The following is a 19,738-nucleotide window of genomic DNA, read 5'->3' on the forward strand; positions in this document are numbered from 1 at the left end:
TCAACATTTTATATAGTTAAACTGAGTTGCCTTGAGTTCACGTGCTTTATGTTATTTGATATGCTTTAAGTAGGAAGCTACCTGGATTCATTTCAAGATTTTTTTTTCAAGCTAACCTGTTTTTGAGTGCAGATTCACTTATGTTAGCACTACCCAGATGTATTCAATCCCTTCACATGCTGCAAAACTAAAAGTCTGAAACAGTAAAAACCGCTAAATAAATAGGGGAACCTGACTGCCAGACCACCAAGTTTGGGGGTTGTTTTATTTACTTTTAAATCCTACAAATTTCAATGTATTTGCAAATTCTTCTGCACACGTCTTACTTCTTGTTCAATACCAGACCCACTATTTTGATCAGATTGATAAGAAACAAGCCAAACATATAAAGAGGGCTTTGGCGGTTACAGACATACTTTGCTTTACTAAACACTGCACTACCAATATTAAAGCATGTATCATGACTTCAGTTTTCTTCCTCAGCTGCTCAGGATTAAATCTCTGCAATAAAAATATTTATGAAAACTTGACAGAATGATTTACTTTGGACACTTTGCTTCAGAGGATGGACTTTTCTGTTCCAAATCATGCACATGCAGAGGTATCCACCAAGCTCTCCAGCTGTGTCACTCCAGTCCTTAAACCATTTAACACAGAACATGCACATGGCCTTAGAATGCCAAGTCAGCTGCACATCAAAGACAAATGGCTCTGGAGAGTCACCCCATAACAATCAGCATGTCAGTAAGGAATCAGATTTGTATTCAGTGTTATGTCCATCAACAGGAATGGAAAAGACAAAAAAGAACATATATACACAAACATGCATATATGCACACACACACAGAGATTCTTTTTCACAACCTCTGTAATTTTAAGAATGAGAAAATTATACAACCTTTTGCCTGAACATACACAGTTTGTCTTAAGAGGCAACAGCTTATATTTAGTAAATGAATTAAAGACGCTGAAAATCTTTGCTTTCTGCTTCCTACTCTGACAGTGGGGTCAAAAAAACATTTGAGTTACGAGAAGAGTTTGCCCTCACATATACTTTTAAACAGGCATTTAAACACAGCTGTCATAGGAAGCCAGAAATTGTGCAGATCAACTGTGAACATCACAAAGACAATTACTGGGTATTTAGTACACACTCCAGATATGAGGAAGATCTGAAACAGGATGATAGGCTTGTTGTGGGCACTATACCAGTTTAATCCTGATAATTGAAATATCTATTTAATAGTTATTCGTTTATTAATATCTATTTGACTATTTATTCATTTATTATGGCAGCAATACTACATTAGAGGGGCTAATGTCATATCCAGTTAACATGGGAGTGCCAGGTATTAGTTTTGTACACAGCATCTTGCACCCCAAATTTCACACCTAAATTTCATGCATATTTCCATCATAGAAATTGCAGATACTACAGCTGAAAAACAATCATAAGAGAATACTTACTTGATTTTACCATCCACAGGCTACTGTAACATGCAATCACCAAATAAAGTTTGTATGTTCTAAGAATGAAGTTTGGTTTTCTTGGATTAGGATACACAGCAAATATTGTCTGGTGTGTAGCAACAACTGGTATATTAAAAGAGAGCTGGCTCAAAATGTATTCTACTACTGTTTCAGCACTGACCAGGAGCCTGGCGAAATTGTTATGCACTTCATTAGCACTCCTAAAAATGGTTGTGTATCCGAGTCACGAAAACACAGAGGTACTTCTGAGGCTACTACTTTTGTGTCATTGTATTCAATTCTAGCCAGAGCTGGATGCACTGTCTCTTATTGTCCACTGTTTCTGTCCCCAAATCCTATTTTCATTTTCACCTAATTTTTCATATGTTAGGCTGAAGGTTGCCTCTGCTAAGTGTCTGACAGATCTGAAGTGTCTGAGCCAGAACAGTTCTGCTCTTCCTGACAAAAGGGCTCATAAGTATGCTTTCCTAAGTTACAATTTAATTTTCATTTTAAGTTGGGGATATTTTCTTTGGAAAGCACTCCCCAGCTTTCAAATACTTGAATTTGTGGCCTTACTAACGCTCTTTAAAGTTTTTTGTGTATAAATCCATTAAGTCTAAAATGTCATACAGATTGCTACAGAAGTACTGGGATACTGGATTCCATGAAACAACTTGCGTTCCTATCAGCAATTCCCCTGAACCCAGCCAGCTAATAATTTTTATTGATCTAGATTTATTTGAATCACAAAGACAAAATCACTTCCACAGCATTCTGTCAAGACATCTAGACCTATCAAAAAAGCATTTATTCAAGAAAATGCTAGTCCACATTTGCAGGGGCAGGAATATGCATTTCAAATTACATTTTTCCTTTCTTGTTTTTACTGTATTAGAACAAGTAAAGCAAACCTTATCCAACAAGCAAGCTTTTCTGCTTTGCACTCTGTGTCTGTGCAGGACATGCACAGGAACACTTGGCTGGGTGATAAGCACCCTGCTTCCAGAACTGTGCATCTGCAAACACAAGATGCAGATCCAACTGGCCTCATAACTATGTTTTATTTAGTGTAATAGCTCTTTGCGACAATAAAAAATAAATCTTGAAGCCAATTACAGGTCTAGGTGACTATTACAGGTATAGATGAAGACAGCAAGCAAGGATTCAAAGCAATTCACAGAATTGTCTTTCTTTGGCCAACAGAGCAGCCAGTTCAGCTCTTGGCTGAAGCGCCAGCTAATATTAATGCCAATACTGTGCTAGGTACTTGTTCAGGGCAGCACAGCGACAAATGAGAGCAGCAGTAAGCTGCCATCAACTCTGTAGCATTCAAGATTGCCATGTACTTCAGCTCTACATGGTTCTGCTGTACAAGGGAGAAGCAATTCACCAGGCATCAGCTGCTGTGGGTCAAGAAAACACCATGAAAATCTACAGAGCAAGCTGGAACTCTCATACCAGCTTGTGATTTACTGATCTTCACCTCAACTTGATAACTCGCATGAAAAATACCTGCTGCTTTGATGTCACCAGGATTTCAATACCTTAAACAATACAAGGCAAGAAAAGAGTTTCTTCCTAGCCAAGACCAAAACAGTTTAAGAGACAGGAACAATAAAAGAGGCTATTATAACATTTCCCTAATTAGCACGTTGTAACTGCTGACTGCATGCTTGTCAAGCAGAACTGACATTGCTACCATAAGACACATACTACACTTAATATGCTCCCACAGCCCTAACTAAATTGACACCTACGTCACACTTACTAAACTGTGAAGATCCAGTGGGGGAAAAATACAACCTGAGCTTTGAAGATCTCAAGCCTTCTTTCACTAACTTTTCAATGAATCTGAATAAAATCTCAACCTTTTAGTACCAAACATTTTCCAGTTTACTGCTGATTTTGAAGTGACCTCCCCCTCAGCCTAGATTAAGAACATGCCATAGGTAAAGACACTTTCTTATGTAACCAAATTTATTCAAATTTGTCTTAATTAATAAACCACACCACAAATTATCCACAAACCACTCCTGTACTTGAGAGGATAACTTTAAAAGTACCACCTCCAAAATCTCATTTGCTATGACATACAATAATTTGCATTATCTTGAATACAAAAAAGAAATACAAGTGTTTCCTCATATACCAAGTGACTCAATATAGGAAGCAGAGTAGATCTGTTTGCCACAGAGTCTAACACAATGAGTACATTACTGCTTGTTCCCTGGGGGTCAAGGAGCTTTTATCCATCTTCAGCTGCCAAAAAGTGCTACACAAAAGGCAACTACCCCCCAAGAACCCAACCAAAAGCCACATCACCATCGTCCACATCCCTCATACGGCAACCAGCATTGCAAAACATCGCTTGAAGAAAAGCCTGTGATGTAATGGGAAGCAATGTTATTAAAGAATATAGATTGTATTTCTCTAAATCAATACCAAAACAATGACAGACTCTGTTTTTGAAACAGCAGCACTATGAAAATGCAAAATTGATTTACAAGGGAAATAACAGCCAGAGGTTGCGATGGCTGCTAAGGTTACAGGACATTTTTTAAAGAACCAACAATTTTTATCCAGTTTAAAACCTAGCATAGGCAATTTTATTCACCAGCTCAAAGTCACGCAAGTTATTCTCTGGAATTAAACTTCGTTTTTTTTAAATGATTATCATTCCGACATCACCCAGAGTGTGGCAAGGATGTCTGTTGCAGTTTTAACTAGCAACAACGATTTTGACAAGGGAAAATCTAGCAGCCTTCTGCCTTCTTTCATTGCAGTTTTTGATCTGTAAAACACTTATGAAAGGAAACAAACACTGGCCCATCTTAAAATAGTCTTCATGCTTTGTCTCTTGCATGTTAATTTCTGATCATTTTCACACAAATAGTGTCTTACACCAGGTCATATGGCCTGTAGCAAGTCAAGCCAAACAAAGGCAGGCAGCCCCACATGCAATGTCACCTCTAACATCACATGCAACAGGGACAGTTCCAGCACAGTCCCACTGAATCCAGCTGGGTTCATCCAGCCTTGTCAAACACCCAATGCACATTTCATATCCAGCAAAGGGTGGACTAAAGAGCTGCAGTACACCTCTGAGATCCACAGTGAGACAACCCCAACCACCCATATTGCTCAAATCCACTCACCCTACCAGCAATGCAAAGTCTCTGGTGTGCATGGCACCATCTGGACCTCCTCTTTAGGTTGATCATGACAGCCTAACGGCACCACCCTAAAATCATCATTTCCTTAAATAAAAAAGTCATCTGCCTCAATCCTCAGGCAAGAGTCAAGGATAATGACTGATTTAACCAAGAGACCATTCAATCCCCAGATATCCTGAAGCGTAGCAGCACTCCATCTATTGGTCAAGAATTAAGGACGTGCTTTATCATCATCATCATTTACTAACCTCCATCATTACACACTCAGCTCCTACATAGCCCACCCCTTCCTCCATGCTCAGGGCTTCACAATCTCCCAGCAAAAACTAAACACATGTAATAACGTCTTCTGAAAACAAATGTATCACTAAAGGTGTTAACATGACAATTCCTGAAGTTAAAACTGGTACACGCTATTAATCACACAATTATCATTTTGTTTCATGGAGGAGTGCATGCACTCCTTACTCAAGGTAGCATTGAGGAGCTTATCATAACAGCCAAGGAGCCTTCTTTCCCTCTAAGTACTGGATGCCACCAAGGAGGCTGGAGCGAGTTCACACACCATTTCCAGCCAGGCCACTGATGTGACAGGGTGTGCAGACCAGAGAACAACCTGGCACCAGAGACCTGCTGGCAAACCCTGGCAGGGAGGTGAAGGAAGGAACCTTTCAGAGCAGACCTGCTGCCAAGGCAGCCACGCGCTGATCTGCCCCAGCTTGCGCTGCTCCACCACCGCCTTTTCCCAGCAGATCACCCACAGCCATAGTCTGCTACACCTGGGCTGTATTCCAGTCATCAGCAACTGGACCAGGAGCAAGGTGAGACAGCCTGAAGCTGCCCTAGGCGTGCCAAAGCCCTTTTTTAAAGGCTGAGGTCACATTTATCAGCTTCATTCCTCTGGTACCAAAGTTGACTTACACCAGCTTCTCCCACACTACTAATAATTCAGCAGTTTCATACATTCATGCTTTTATAACCCTTGGCCAACTATTTTTTTGCCCAGATATTCACTGCCAATGATTTTATCTACCTGTTTTAAAACTTAACTCCTCCACATAGTGGCACCACACAGATTCCTACACAGTTTTCCTCTGCTTGGTATCACATCACTACCCTCCAGACATGATTCCAGGACCTGTGGATGAAAACCAGCAGATTCAGCCTCAACCTGCCTGTAATGTAATGATGCTGAGAAGACAGAAGCAGAAGCAACCCACCTCCACGACCGGCTGCAGTAGTGCTGCTTTTGAGGCATGCTCTGCCCTGCTTATACAGCCAGTCCGAGGCTTCCCTGCTAAAAATCACATCATCTGGCCATGCAGTGTATGCCTGCCCTGTAGTCCGGGATGAACACCGGTTGATAAATGCGCTCTGAATTCCTAAATAAGCTTTCTAACGCGAGGTGGAAACTGCCTTGGGGTGAAACAGAAAACGAGGAACAAACTCCCAAAAGGCCCATGGCTATCCTCATTTCTGGAGCCTAAAGTTCATGCAGCAACTGCGTGAGTTTCGCCCCGGTTGATACAAGCGCACAAGGACGGTAATCCCGAACCGCTCCAGGCCACCGCGGCCCTGAGCGCGGCGAGCGCCGTGACCGGAATACGGGCGCCTGGGAATCGCCTTCCCGGGCTCCCGCACTACTATCGGCAACGAATGCGGAGCCGTGCGCGATCAAATACGTGAAACAAAACCCATAAAGAACGCAAATTTTAACAAGTTTCCCGAGCCTCGTAGGGGGCGCGGAGCTTTGCGGTGGAGCAAGGGCAGCCCGCGGCTGTAATAACGACTCCCCAAGCTTTCCTCGATTAGCAGTCTCGGAGCGGAGAGGCGCATTATTTAAAGCTCCATCCTTCCCAGCTCGGCGCCGAGGCAGAACGACAGCACTGCAGCATCTCCCGCGGCCGGAGAGCTGCCCTACACCCGAAGAGAAGTGCTCCCGACCGCAGCCCCCCCCTCAACCGCGGCCCCGCTCTCGCCCCGCAGCCGTGAGGCGGCGAAGGGAACCAGGGGAAGCGAGCCAGGCCTCCCGCCGGCTTCCCCGGCAGCGGCTCGGCCGCAGCCCCGCCGAGCGGGCAGGGTCCCCCCCCCCCTCTTCCCCTCCGCGTACCGCCGGAGCGTTACCTCTGCGGGCCCGCGCCTTTGTGCTTCAGTCCATCCCTCCCCGCCAGCGGCGGGAGCCCCAGCACCACCGCGGAGAGCGGGCGGGCGGGGAAAGGGGCGGTGCACTATGTGGCAGGAAGGGACACCTGGGCTCCGCCCACAGCGCCAGCCCGCCCGCCGTGGATCACTATCTGGCAGCCAGCGGGGACGAGCCCGCCGCCCTTCCCCCGCCACCCCTCCGCCAAGTTTGAAGCCGGAGGAGGGTGAGGGGGGCCGGTGGCCGCAGGCTCTGCCCTCCGCCCCGGTTGCCCTCCATTGTTGGCCCGGCCTCCGCCTCCGCGCCTCAGCCGCGGCTGTACCTGCAGCGCTGGCGAGGCATCCTCCGGGGACCGTTTGTCTCCCCATGGCGAGCAGGGCCTGCCGTGAGGAGGTGGGCTCTGCAGTGCCCGGTGCGCCGCTGACGGGCTGTAAAATGAGGTGTATTATGAGGGAACAGTAAATAAAATCAACCCCCCCAAACGCAAAATAATACCTGTTTTGAGATAAGAATTAGAGAGATTGAGGCTGAAAGGCAGCAGAAGGCTTATCCAGATGGCTCATGCCGCCAAGAAGTCACCATCCGCAGGGAGAAAGCGCGGCCCTGGCTAAAAAAAGCTGTACAAAATACAAAACTCGTTTTGGCAAAAGCTATCCCATTTTTTTTCCCCTTGGCTTTCTGTAATTGTTCTGCATCGCAGCTGAAATCATCCCTGTCTCGGTTCCCCACCCAACGTTACCGGTTTCTTGGTTTCAGGGCTGGTTTGCTCACTTCCGAGCGGTTCTGGCCAGCCGTTTGAAGTTCCAGAAGCACTGGATGATAGTTGTCCTTTATGTGCTGAAATGTCTGTGCTTTAATTGCGGTTTTAATTATCTCTAAAAGTAAGAAGTTGTCTAAAACAGACTGGAAAGGCTTAAAAGTTCCCTTTGAAATCAGCAGGATTGCTTACAGGTGTAAGGAGGTGTATGGAGGTCTGGGGACAAAACCTTTTCATTCTGCATACTGCTCACTTTTAAATAGCCCCTTGGGGACTGTGATCATGGGGAAATGGGGAAATGAGCAGGGCTGGAGCAAAGGCAACGTGAAGACACTACATATCCAGGACCCTCTTCTGATGGAGTCAACAAAGAGGATCCAGCCCTGCTGGCTGCTACCATCACATCAGTATAGGAGATTCAAGTCCATCAGAGAAAGGCAAGCAATGTCCCTTGCAAGTTAGAGAGGTTCTTGGAGGAAAATGTGCTTGAGGCACCAAACTATCCAGCCATGGGGTGTTTGCATAGAGAGAGGATGCAGAACATAATGTATACCCAGCGCTGAGATGGTCCCACTTGCTCAGACCAGCACTTTGGAAACCTGTAAATGCTGGCCACTAATAATGGGATGAGGTGGTATGGCATCTGTTATTTAATAAAGGCCCCTAACCATCTGGTGGTTGTAGGAAATTAAAACTTGCCTTGGGCACTGTGAGAACATATACTTACGTGTGGAGTGTGCTATGAAGGTAGGAGCAATTGGCTTCTCCCATTTGTGTATTTATTCACTCATGGAATTAGTAGCGCTGTTCCTTGCATGTTCAGCCCTTCTTTTTTATTTCCTATTATCTGTATCATGTTTTAATAAACTTTCACAAGTTTATTAAAACATTAAACACAAGTTTCTGTGTTTAATAAACTTTCACAAGTTTATTAAAAGGCCAAGAAATAGCAAGTTTTAGGTGTGGTTTGGAAAGTGAGGGTAATACTGCAATGAAATTGTTGGATTGGGACTTGCTTCAGTTTCTGCACTCTGTATGGCCCAGACAACTGCTTAGCTAGATCGTGCTGTCACATGAGCAATTGGGTATGGACTGGCCACACACAGATTTCAGCTGGAAATTAGAGGAGAGTTATTAATCATTAGAGCAATCAAATTTCATTTTTTTCAGGGGAGGTATTTGGAATGGAAAAATCTCACTGCTTTTGAGATGAAATTTATTAAAGTCATTATACGATGTATTGTCTGCAACAGCAGGCGACAGACTTCATGTCTCGGTAGGCTGATTTGAGTGCTAAGGTGCTGCATGACATTGATCACACACCTTGAGATTTGAATTTCAGAGCCAGAGGTTGCTTAGCCTAGTAGGTGCTTTCTGTGTTTATTGTAGGGTGAGTTTTCTTCTCCTGGGCATGTGGATGAGTTTTGCTTTAGTCCTGGAAAGATTATGGAGATGACAAGTTCTCATAAATAAGGCTATAAATGGATTACAAGGATGAAGAAGAAACTTTCCTGCATGGGAGAAACTTCTCCCATTAATTCTGGAGGGTTTGTTCCCTCCTTCTTAAACACTGCCAGGTGCTCCTGGAGAGTCACTGGCCTGTGACTGTGACAATGGGACTGTGGGACAGTTCTAGTTAGGCAGGTCTCTGTGCTGCAGCTCCTGCATGTGATGCAGCAAATGGAGATCCCTGCCTGTGCTGCCTGCCTGTGGGCTCCTGTGGTGCCTGGGGGCTGCTGTGTAGGCACCCTTCCGTGGAGTAGAAGAGCAGGGAGGACACGATGGCATCCAGGACTGTTCTTTTGGGGTTCAGACTATAGCTTAGTGTATACAAAACCCCAAACACTTAACGAGTGAAACAAAACCCATAGGAAGCTACACCAACATTGCATTTTTGGCAAGTGGGTCCTCAGACATCCATCCGGCTCTGTTACTCTCTCTGGACCTCACAGTGTTGCTCTCTGTCTGTGGTGTCAATGAAACCCTCTCTCTGTATATTTACTGCTAAATATATTGTAAAAAACTCCACACAACAGGTAAAGTGTTTCAGTTTTGGGGACTCAATCTGGCAGAAATACTTTGCCGCTTTACACGGTGCTGCAGCCTTTTCACCCTCTGTAAAGCCATGTGTCTAATCACTGGCCCAAGCTGAGCCACTCATTAGAAACTTGGCCAAACCACAAACATTTGTTTCCTTGCTCTATGCCAGACTCTAAGAAAGGAGGAGGGAGTGGCATGGAGCTCATGTTAATGAGTTCTTCATTCCCCACAGAGAGATAATCAGAGCACTGCTCAGAGATTCATCAACATTTTTTATTAGCACTTTAACGACCTACATGGAGGGTGGATTTTGGTTTTATTTTTAAGGAGTTACTTCAGCTAAGAGCTAGATAATTCCTCATGCAGCTGTGGTTTAGGAAGGAGCTCAGGGGACATGCATGCCAAATTACTGTAGCTCTAGTTTAAAAAGAAATATATGCCACAAGGTTTCCTGGGTGCCTCCTTTTTCAATCAAGGGCATTATGTCCTCAACCCGTCTCTTCTGGGTTATGGAGTGGAGGGGGGGGGGGGGTGGTGTTTTAGTTTCTTTTGCAGTCTTTGCAGCTTCCTTAGCAGTACAACAAAATGCCAAACACTTGTGGTACTGCATGTTCCCTGTGGACAAAGGACTGTAACAGCTCCCTGACCCCGGTCGCTCTGGGAGGCAGGATCCCTCAGGAGCAATGAAAGGAATATCCAGGGTCCAGCACTGATCTTACAGACCTATTCATCTTCAGATGGCTGTATGAGGAACAAGGTTCCTAAATGATGAGGCCTGGAACCTTTTCCATGCTGCTGCAGGGTGAACCTCTAGCCAAGGGATTCCCCAGTGCCTGCTGGGGTCTTGTGGTGGGAGATCTTGCCACAACCATCTATATGTCACAGCAAAATCCTAGGGTGAGAGAGCGCTCTCATGGGCTTGGTGAAGGCTGCTCAGATGTTACCCAATGTTACCCAAAGTTACAGCTTTCTTCCCATAAGGAGCCACCATTGTGGCAGTCAATAATGGCAGCTGCTCCAGTCTCTTTGGTTTGAAACGGACAGAGCTGCTGACCTTTTGCTGTCACTTAGGAGGGCTGTCGGATGGAAATTGCTGCACAGTCTCTTCCCATGCCTCCCCTGCTCCCAGGTGGCCAGATTTCCTTCTGGTCATCTGGAGAGGGCTGTGAGAATATATACATTAAAGACAGGGATGTAGTCAAATACTGCAGGATAAGCAGGGTTATGAGAGTATTATAAAGGAATACTATTTACTTTTTCCTGAATCAAACCCCAAGTGTTTCCTGTCAGACCTCAATACAATGGGGCACAAACGTACAGTCCATTACGTTCACATTTCCTCCAAGCCGCTTTCCTTCAAACACAGAGGACAGGAAAGGATGCTTTCTGCCCCCACTTGTATCTCTTGACTGACTTTATCTCATTTGAAAACAGATTTGAGACATTCAGCATTAGCTCTCTTCAGTGCGTTGCCTCCCTTCTAATGCCTTAGGATGGGAGAGGTTGTAAATACGGAGTAATGCCTTTGAAATCAAAGAGAGCTTCACTGGGGTAACATCAGCATGAATGGACGCAAAATGAGGTCTGTGGGGAATAAAATGCTAAGGCTAGGGGAAAAATAAATAAATAAAAATCAAGACTCACAGCACTAGTCCAGAAGAATAGTAGCTCATACCGTATAAAAGCCCCACAGTTCTCATTTCCTCCTTATCCCTTCAGGACAGGAAAGAACATCCTGCTCTTCTAATACGAGTAAAATGCAAGTTATTTTTGGAAGCAGAAACTCTTGTTCTGAGCACATTTTTAAAAAGACATCTCTAATCTGTGATTCTGATGATGCATTTGGAGCACAGCACATCCTTTTACATCAAGAAACCCACGTTTGGCAGCTTGGCACCATCTACACTGGGACTAAAGGTTTATGTGGGTTGAACAACAAAGTAGAGATACTTTGTGAGCGTGTTAACTGTGACCTGAAGCTGAATTGCCATTTCTGATGGGGTGTGCAGTTCCCAGACCCACACCTTGTGGGAAGCCAGTACAACTGCCTGGGGAGAGGAACATGGAAGTGCAGGAGCATAAGGTCATGAGCTGGGGGAAGCGAGTGTTGATTCAGTAGCTCTGAACAAGGCCTTCTGTACCTATCCTGGACTCCAGCGCAAGCTCCCAGTTTCTTCTTCATTATCCCAAGACAAATTGGACACAGGACAAAGCTAGAGTCACCCCTTGCCCTCAGTGGTGATGCCTCCTTGCATGCTGTGCTTGTTGTTCTAACTCTGGCCCTGCAGAGGAGCATGTGGTGCAATTTCCTGGACAAAAGTTTTGAAGTTTAGAGCATCAAGTCAAATTCAGGGCCTTTTGGGCAAACTGCTGCTTTTCATTTGTGACGGGTCACTTCAAAGGACCACACAGGGATGAAATCAGCCTCAAATTTGTTAATACGTGTTAATACTACTAATTCACGAATAATGTTTGGATTGTGCATAGGTAACTCTTACTCCCAAAGCCTCTTTTGAAGCAAATAGGAAGAACATATGTTAGCACAATCTGTAACGATAAGGATGAACAAATTGTAGAGGAGTTAATAATTTACCAATGCAAGATTAACAAATGGCAAATGTACTATAAAAAGAGTTCCACTTTCCCTTTAAAAACCACTCATAGAGTACAAGATTTTAGCTCCTCTCAGTGTCAAGGGCCCCAAATACCTAAGCAGACTCTTGGGAATGACCTCATCTGTATTTTCTGAGCGTATTCCCAGGGATGCATAATGCTAGGAATGGCCGGGTCAAAAGCCCCAAAGAGCAGCATGGGCCAGCAGCGCCTAAGCAGAGCTTGCTGGCATCTGCCGGCAGCGTGCAAGCGTGTGCTCAGCACAATGTCCTTCTGTCACTGCAGCCATCGAGAGCACGCTTCAAAATCCATCGGGGGATATTCCTATGAAGTCAGTGGATTACTCGCATATTTCAAGCATTGATTTCCCTGGCGGGACAAACTGTGTTCAGTGTGTTTCATACGAAAGGACATGAGATTGCTGCTGCTGACTGTCTCGGTTTGTACTCAGACAGGAAGTGGATAAAGGCAGCGGGACTGATGATCAGGTCTGTGCAAACAGACACTGGAAACTCAAAACAAATCAGTCACAGAGGTATGTGGATAGTGTGTGAGGAAAAACCTTTGCTTTGCCTGGCAAATCCTGGTAATTCTGCAGAGTGTTTTAACCAGTTCTTTCCCTGCTGATGACTTACCCTAAACTGCAAAGTCAGTGGTTTTAACCGGGGTATCTGAACTCCCTGGGACTCCTCAAGGGAGAGATAAATGAATCTGCACAGCAGACTGCAGTGTCACAGCTGTTTTGCTAAGGTACATAAGGAAGCTATGGACGAGTAAAAAATTCCCTTTAACAACAGTTGTGTGTAATTCTACGTATCATCACTTATATACTAGAAAATAATACACAGATCCACTATCTAAGTAGAGGTCTGAGTGTGTGTAAGTGTTATTCAGCAGAAGAAGCAGCTCAAACTACTGTGCAGAAAACAGACCTTGGATTGTTTAAAGATAGATGGCAAAAAGCTATCAAACATCAACAGAGCTCCTAAGCTTCACCAGAGTGGGAGATAAATCAGTACAAATTGAGTCTGTAGCCCCCTGTAGCTCTGCAAATCATCAAAAAAGACATTAATGTCATTAGCAAAACCAACAAACGTGCCTGTACTTATTACTTGTTTGTAATAAGATTTGGCTAGTGTATAATTAGCAGGCTGCAGAAGTCTTTTACGACCTCTGAGAACAGCCTGTCTGCCACACTGAGGCTCACCAGAAAATTCCTGTTCTTTCCGTGTAGTTACAACTTCCTCATCAGTTTCTACCCCCTCAGATGGACTGACATTAGCATATGCATCATGTCATATAAATCCATGTGAAATATATATATATATATATACACACATTAGTTTAGTTTGATTTTTTATTCTACAAGAATAGTCTTTGCTGAGGAATGCTTGTTTCCCAAGAGGCAATAACACTTTTCTGCCAAGTGGGACAGTGAGTTATGCTGTGTATTTGTGGTACATAGACACGGGATTACCCATTAGCTGGCTTGAGCACATCTCATTGTGTATGGTTGACCAAGCCAGTTCTTTGTCCTGCTGGGATACTTTTTCTCCAGGCTTAAGCATAGCTGTAGTGATTTATTTAAACATGCGCCTAACTATGGATATGCAAAGCCTGAGAGAGGCTGGAATGGGACACATCCTAGGGTAGCTGCTGAACTGGGATTCTGCTTTGGAGCCCTGTGTCAAAAACAAGGATCGAGTGACAGCAAATGGCACTGAACAAAACTGCAATTTGTGCCATCGCTCCACAGAAAGTTGGGGGTACTTTAGTCTTTGGTACAGGTTTGGGTGCTGCTGGGTGGGTAAATGGCACACAAATGTTCAGCTGACATTAAAGCAGATGAGAATGGTGATGTTGGAGTTGGCCTTCTGTCAAACCAAACGACAGCTATGGATCCAGCATCCTGCCTGGCTTTCAATTAGGAAACCAACTCCAGACCTTGCAGCTCTGCTTCATTTTTCTACAACTTGGGGGGGTTTCAAAGCTGTTGAATGAGAACATGAGAACCAGCTGTTTCACTTCCTTTTACAACACCAGAGGTGTAAAGAGGCCAGCACACAGCCAAGAAATGGGGCCATGAGTCAGCTGGGAGTTTCTGAGCATCTGATTGATACCCTTACTCAGATTGAGTACCCTGGTGGCTGCTGCTGGGGCCAGCTCTCAGGTTCCTTTACTGTGTGTCCTCTGTGCTACGCTCTGAAGCTCAACTCAGTGATACGAATGCTTGGGGAAGCTGGCATGGAGGTACCTGTTTTGTGATCCACCCTCTGTCACTTGCACCAGTGCTGTGCCCTCCACATTTGAGAAGGCTCCTCCTGGTTTACAAAATGCATAACTCAGATCCTGCCTCTCTGCCTTGTGAGTGGGTGCTTGGGATGGTGCTGGGATTGTGGGAATAGCTCCTCCCCATCTCATGGATGAAAAATACAGCCCCTTTACTTGTGATGTTGTTATCAGTGATTCAAAATGAGGTAACAAAAATACTTTCCATGCTGTGTAGCTGACTTCCTAGCAGAAAGATCCAGCTGCAGATATGATACTCATGCTCTGGTGCTTTCCAGGATTATCAGTGTAATTTTGGACACTAATGGAAAGATAACACCGAGTATTAAAAAAAAACAACTCAAAACAACAGCTCTAAGGGACTGAACATGTAGTTCTGTTGCTGCTACAAACTTTGTCTATGAATGGTCTTCAGGAAAAAACATCAAATGTGCGTCCCCACGTATGAGAGTTGAAGTTTTCAGATGTTCTGATGGACTTTCAAATCCCAGCACATCAGGTGTTGCCATAATTCATAACTTATCTTCCACCTTGGTGTACATATTCCCGACCCTTGACTGAAGTGTCCTAAGCCACTGATTTCTCTAATGGGATTTAACACTTTGTGCTTTGGTTTCAAAACCAGCTAGCAGTCAGGCAACACCAGCCAGCTTTACTTGCAGAGTCCTTCTGGTTTGTGAGAAGCCTTAGTTTCTCTCAAACTGGTGATTCAAGACTAATGAACTGCTGTGAATGCTCTGCTTTATCAGAGGAAATAGTTGGAGGCTGAAGTCTTGGTCCCTAACAAGTCTTTTTGAGGATATTAACATGTCTTGCCAAGACCTAATAATTCCCTTGCAGCCAATGTGACATTCCACAGAGGCCATAAGGCAAGACTGGAAAAGGGGATCATATGGCTCAGTCCAAGATGAATTAGCTACTCCAGAGAAACACCCTGTGCATATGACTTCTTTGCAGACGTAGATCTAAGGTCATAAAACCCACCAGATTTTGGTGAATCCATTCAAGACATCTATTGCTAAGACATCTCCTGTAAAAAAGAGAGGAATACATTTTCAAAACAGAAATGAAACCCCATTTCTGGGTTTTCACATGATATTCTTAGGAAAACAAGTAGCCTCGATGATTGGGGTTAAAAAAAAAGGAATTGGGGAAGAGGATATTGCACAGCTATGACTAGATTTTGTTTGCTTGCTCTCCTGTGAGAGAAGTGTCAGGAGGAGAAAACCAGAAAAATGCTAAACATATTCCCTGTAATGTACCTGATTATGCAAAACACTGTCCTTCTGGGAGCTGCCTACAGCAGGTTAAGCCTCACTTTCAGAAGATGAACAGCAGGTTTTCAATTACAGCATTTCAGACCCTTGGAGTGGGGATTATGAGAAGATAGTGTAAATCAGACGGCTCTTTTAAGACATGCTTTTTATTCAGCAACAGGGCAAGCCCTCAGCCTGGTACTCTTGCAGGCACTCCAGGTATGCACAATAAAGGGCAGTACAAAGATATCCAGAACATGCTCCAGGAGCAGTGGTGCACGGTTTGGGCTGGGAGGGGAGCAGTGCTTTGGATCCTGGGACATTACCATTGCTGTGCCCTGCTAAAATGCCATATGGCTAATTGTGGGAATAGTGTTCGTGCCTGCTAGTTGGGTTACTTCTGTGCCACATGCTATTGCTGGGCTAATTCTCCAGCCTGAAGGGCAACAGGAATTTTACCAGCAGCTGCAGTGAAAAGAGGCCAGTAGGCAGTGCTTTGCATCTCCTTTGCTAAGGATCTTTACTTGGTTCATCACTCATTGTTCTGACAGTTGTCTCATTTATTCACTTTTTACATCAAAATCCATCCCTCTAAAGCTTATGTTCAGCCTTAAGCTTCAGCATGTGCTAATAGTATTAATCATTCTGGAAATAGCTCTGTCTACTCTGCTATCAGTAGCTATCTTGATGACACACTGTCCCGGCTCCACATTGCTTCTCTGGGGGTGGCCTTCAAACAACTAAATAGGGGCACAGCAGGGGAGAGGGGTAGGAGGCAAAAGAAAGCAGAGGAGGATGCCCTTGGGTTGTGCCTCCATGTTTAGGAGCGTGTGCCAAGGTGTACTTAGCTGCAGTGTGATTCAGCCATGGTTTCTTCTGGGGAGGTCTGAGCTTCCGCTGTGTATCCCATCTGTCCTGGAGGAGACATCGCACAACAAGCTTGGGGTGGTAAAGATGGTCTGGGAAACCTTCCAAGAAGGGTCCTACTGTCACAAACATCAAGGGCAGATGAGACCTGCACATAGGCGAGCCAGGTCTTGAAAATTCTGTGGGATCCTGCAGTTCAAGTAAGTGTTGGTGTTGCTGCGTGACCTGTCCATATGGTTTTGCCTTTTTACTAGCCAGACTTCTGTGTATGCATCTCCTTGGAAAAAGCAAGGATATACTGGAAGGCTTTGAAACCTTCTCCTGGATATATTAAGAAGTAACACCATGTGTGGAGTCACCAGCAGAGAAATTCAACCAAGACTAAAAATAGAGTTTCCTTTTGCTTTCCTATTAAAAAGAAAATGCTAATGTCCAGTTCTAAAATGCTTATTTTATTTGCCTAATAGACAGTCTTCAAACTAAAGCACCCTCTGGGGCAATGTCATGTTTCCTTCACAATTGAACCAGGTTTTCTCTTCTTTCTGACCACATAATGCCTCACAGCTAGCTATGGTGACCATGGAAAAATGCCAGTCATAGTTATAAGGTTGCAAGTAACAGACTGCTAGCTTCTTTGAATATAATTCAGCTGCTGGAAAACAATGATGGTCATGAGCATATGACTAGTCACCTGCCTGCTTCCGGGCCCATGGCTTAAGATCTTTGAATTAGTACAAAAATAATTCACAGTTAATGAAAAGCTGTCCTTTTCTGAAGGTCAATAGAGACGGCTCTGCCCATGATTGTACACGAAAAATTTCCACAATTGGCAAATCACTTCCCTTGTCTTAGTTTTCCATTTTAAAATAGTACAAAGTACTTGCAAACCTGACTTTCCCAGGTGCCAGGGGAACAAACTCCCCCATAGGGCATTTGGTGGTCCCAGGTATACTGCTGTATGCTGCTGTACTGCAAGATGCACATGATGAAACAGTCCTTGAATAGGAAAACATGATATCGTTTTTAGCTATTGACAGTCCATGAGAATGTAAAATGCATGAGACGTAAGTAAGAGTGGATCAGAATACTACTACAGTAATTGTTTAAGAAATATTATGCTTTTATTCACAAATCAATAGACAAGTCAACAAGTTCATCTGAGATCACTGTGTATCTATTCGAGGCACTTCAGTAGTATTGTATTTTAGTATCCTAGTATCCCATAGCACATGTCAAAATATTATATTGGTAGTTGAAGTTAACTTAATTACCTGACTGCTTTGGCACTGATGATCTATTTTGACTGTGCTCCTTCAGGTAGTACTCTTCCTTCAACTCAGAGCATACTGTCAGCATTAACAGTGAATCATAGGAGCAAATAATCAGCTTGCAGCCTCATCTCTTTTCCAGCTAATGTTTTGCTATGAAGCATGTCTAAAAAGGCTGGAAATGAACATAAATTGAAAGTCAACTGAGCTATTTCCTGGCTTTTTACTATTGCAGCAATAATACCTGCGTCACTCAACAAATTGACTGAAAAAAGACTGATTTTTGCTGTCAACATCATTGGGAAAAAGCCAAAGTTCCCCTTCAAGTTACAGCAGCACTGCCCAAGTGAAACAAATGTAAAAAATTACAATTTTGTGTGGTTTTTAACTCCCTCCATGAATGTGGTGCATTTCTTGCATTACAGGCTAAGACATCCTATTCACATACATTGCTTTTTAATCAAATGCTTTCCTTTACCTGTTGCTTGACATTAACCCACTGCTCCTCCTCTGGATCCTCTCCTCCATCTCTGTGCTCCCATTTCCCTTCTGCTGCTGCTGCGCTGTTTAAGTTAACATCAGTTTCAAAAGTTCCCTTTTAATCAGCCCTAGCCTGTTGGCACGAGCTGTCAGCAGTATTCATTTCTCTAGGCTCTTGCCTTATGTTTCATTGCCTTGGCAACAAGATTTAGCAGCAAGGCAACAGCCTTGAACTTGTCAGAGTCTGTTGCAATGCGCTGAGCATGTATTACTCTCAGGCACCTCGGGTTGCTATAACAACCACTAACAATAAAACTCATCTCCTGGCTTTAAATACAGGAACTTTTACAGTCCGTCTCCTGGCAGAGCTGCGGCAGTATTATGTGGATCCTGGCTGTGCTTGTTTTGCTTTCTTCTTCCTTTTTGCACATGATAGCAGCCTCCAGGAGCAAGGCACTGAGGGCGATAGGTATTGCAACCAGTGGCAGCAAGTGCAGGTGCTACTGGTGCTGAGTGAACAAATAGCCAAGTGCCCACAGGGACAATGCGGGGCACAGAGCCCCAGCAGCAAACCCCAAACAGTCCAGGCTGCAGGCTGCATTCAGTGGTGCTCAGTGCCTGCCTCCACTAGGCCTTTGGCAGTGGCAAATACACCCTGCATGGATGGTAACTGTGTCCTTAGGAGGAGACTGCAGCCATCAGAGAGGCACTTTTGGTCTCTAGCAGCACGAATGTTTTCTCCCACCCTTGCAAGTACCCAGCAGGCCTTACTGATGAGAATAAAGGAGCAGTGCTAATGTGGGGAGATGTGCAAAGGACTGATGACTGTCACAGAATCATAGAAGATCTTGAGTTGGAAGGGACCCATAAGGATCATTGAGTCCAACTCCTTGCTCCTCGCAGGACTACATAACACTAAATCAGATGATTAAGAGCATCCTCCAGATGCTCCTTGAACTCTGACATGCTTGGTGCTGTGGGGAGCCTGTTCCAGTCATTGACCACCCTTCCAGTAATGAATCTTTTCCTAATGATCAATCTGAACTTTCCCTGACACAGCTTCATTCCATCTCCTCGTGTCCTGTTGCTGGTCACCAAAGAGAGGAGATCAGCACCAGGATTACCCCATCCCAGGTAGAGACGTGTACTCATGTATATGTGCCCTGCTCAGCACAGGCTATCACAACACAAATGTCACAAATTAGGTCTGAATCACTCATGTTAGGTATTAAGAAAACCCACCACCTCTTAGTAGAGACATGTCTTTCAGTGCCAGAGGAGCCCTTTATGAGGAACACTTTCAGTCAATGGAAATGCAAGGTGAGGATGTAAATTGAGCCAGTGGGGCTTTAGGAACCATGGAAATTTCCCAGCAGCTCACC

General features: G+C 44.4%; 1 protein-coding gene across 3 annotated transcripts in view; it reads right to left on the reverse strand.

The window, feature by feature from the left end:
* The window catches only part of ADD3 (adducin 3), a 100,953-nt gene extending 94,043 nt beyond the window's left edge, over nucleotides 1–6,910 (reverse strand). For 2 of the 3 annotated variants that reach the window (XM_061458803.1, XM_061458798.1), the window contains exon 1: nucleotides 6,771–6,910. The gene's annotated coding sequence lies outside the window, so the exon portion shown is untranslated. The remainder of the gene's footprint in view (nucleotides 1–6,770) is intronic. The other variant, XM_061458801.1, reaches the window with a different exon arrangement.
* Nucleotides 6,911–19,738: the final 12,828 nt, after the last annotated feature.

Source organism: Pezoporus flaviventris, unplaced genomic scaffold (genome assembly GCF_033815535.1).
Source record: "Pezoporus flaviventris isolate CSIRO_AGI_PZ_B2104156 unplaced genomic scaffold, CSIRO_AGI_Pfla_v1 ptg000029l, whole genome shotgun sequence".
Lineage (NCBI taxonomy): Eukaryota > Metazoa > Chordata > Aves > Psittaciformes > Psittacidae > Pezoporus > Pezoporus flaviventris.